This window comes from Thermobia domestica, chromosome 2 (assembly GCF_964235325.1).
Source record: "Thermobia domestica chromosome 2, izTheDome1.hap1.1, whole genome shotgun sequence".
NCBI lineage: Eukaryota > Metazoa > Arthropoda > Insecta > Zygentoma > Lepismatidae > Thermobia > Thermobia domestica.
The window spans coordinates 144,209,725-144,212,265 of record NC_137455.1 but is presented as its reverse complement, the minus strand read 5'-3'; positions in this window follow the sequence as shown (position 1 = coordinate 144,212,265).

Here is a 2,541-nt window from a genome sequence, read left to right as displayed (position 1 = left end):
TATGCTGTGTTCTAATTGATTTTTTTCCACATCTCGTACACATATCTAAAGAGCTTTTAGATCTGGCACATACTGCTTACAAGAGTTATAGAGAGTTCTGTGAGCAGCAAAGAAAATTGAATGAACAACAACAGGAAAGAGAAGCAAAAGTAAAAGAACTGGCAGCTGAAGAAGAATCAAAGACACTTCTACGTCAGAAAGAAACAATTGAAGAAGAAGAATGTACTTTAAAACGTCTAAGGGATTATGAAGAAGAGAAGAGACAAACATCTGATAGGTTACTGTAGGAAGCAAATGAACGGTTGAGAGAGGCCATTAAGAACAAGGATCTTGTTGGAGCCGATGTAGCGCAAGTAATGCTTGATAGTGCCACAAGGATTAAGGGGGCAGACTACTAAATATTTTTCAAAGGTAACAATTTTTCTTTTCCTGTTTTTCATAAGTGAAAAGAGATATAATGACATGTAACTTACCACAATAACAGACAATAACTTATTTATTTTGTAATAACTTATGTAAGTTATTGCAAAATAAATACAAATGTGATTTAAAAAGTAATTAAGAAACCAAGAAAACATAATAAGTCATCAATTACCGTTGAGTTCATTTTTCTAGTCGCTGCCTTAATCTAATTTTTGGGTAAATCAAATTCTGGTCACACTGTGATTTCTGTGGATGGCAACACTGAAAATTCTTCCGATTCGTATTTTCGGGTGTAGAATAACATTGTCTATTATTGTGGGAAGTTACATTTCATTATCTCTTTCCACTTACGAAAAACGGGCAAAGGAAAAATTGTTAGCTTTTGAAAAATATTTAGTAGTCTGCCCCCATAAGAAGCTGATGAAAAGAAGCTGTTAAAATTCAGAAAAGTGTAGAAAAACGAGTCTTCATTAATTACTACCTTTTTAAAGAAAAAACCTAAAAAGGAATACATCATAATAAAATTCTTATATATGTATGAGTGAAAGGGGACAAGGGAAATTCGCCTCAGCAGCTGTAATTTTTTCATCTTACGAAAATGAGTTTCCTGCAATTCAGTTTTCTATGTATTTGGTTTTACTTTGACAGTTTTACAAAGACAATTGTGGTATTATTTTCATCTCTTGAATTTAAAATACTTATTATCATATATTGCAAGATTTGTTAATAACTGAGTTAACATATGCTTACAGCTGTTCAGTGGGGAGTAGGATCACCAATTTAATATATATATATCCCTGCATTGATCAAGTATAACATTCTAGTTTGTAGGTTTATTTGCTTTGGCTGTTGAGAGCTTAAGATATAAGTAAAACACATTAAGAACAAATAATAAAGAAACTAAGTCTACCTGATGGATAACAATCAGAAATTACATAAAAAGCAATGAGTTGATCAGTACGGGACTGTATAACTTTTGGGTTACCCTGTATATAATTAATAATTACAGATGTAGACAGTAATTTTGACCTCAAAAGTAGTTTGCATCCCTGGGCGTAAGAAACTGAAAGCTATAATGAAAAACTCACTGAATTAACGTTAAGGCTTTACAATCAACAATTTTAATCTATTATATGTTCCATCCACCTTCTAAACGACAATAAACACAGTACTCAAGACTGTAGCATGCTCAAATTTTTCAGATTAATAGAAATACATAATAATAATGCAATCAAATACATACTCAAACTTTAATGCTCTCTCATCGGGAATGGAACCAGAGACCAGGTGCACTAAAGGCGCACGCACTAGCCACTAGAATAGCGGGCAGAGCCTGCAGAAACAAGGGAAGTCGTGGTGAAATAAAAACAAAGGAAGTCTTCACGTACTAATGAAAAACATTTATGCCAAATGTACTGATTACGTGCACCATTTATTACTCTAGAAATTTTAAAGTAGTAAATCATTATTTTACAAAGTCCTTAAGGTTTTCTGCTGGATGTTCTCTATATGGTAGAGATTCGCCAAAAGCCAGGTGTATAACTGGGGCGTTCCGGGTAGGGTGAACTCAACATGTTGAGGTAACGGCTGAGTTCGCCCTTACTATCTAGAATCCTTCAATAAACCCCTCCTCCTTTATGGATGGGAAAGAAGCATCACTAGCCAATCAGGTTTCTGAACAATGGAAGAATACGAATAGTTTTGTTTATTGCTGTTTAGATATTAGAAGGAAGAGAAAGTATCTATATGGACGATACATTTCTCAATCCTTCGTAAGGATAAATCTATTAGTTCTGGCAATTCACTTATGAACTAATTCAATGGCTTTTCAATTCGCAAATTAGTTACGCACGTATTTTGTTTCTTCTCTTTATAGCCAAGGAACAATTATTGTCTGTCCTTCGTTCCAACTTTAATAAGAACTAAACATTGCAATATCCACACATTAATTGGTGATGTTCTCCCTTCATTCATGAATTTAATGCAGTACGCTTAGTAACATTTGCAAGGTAGTAGTTCGTGGCGAATTGGTCTGGTCATTGAAATAAACTAAAATGCACAGCACTAATCCACCTTAAAACTTTTTCGGGTTTTCAGCATTTATGTTTAAAAATAAAA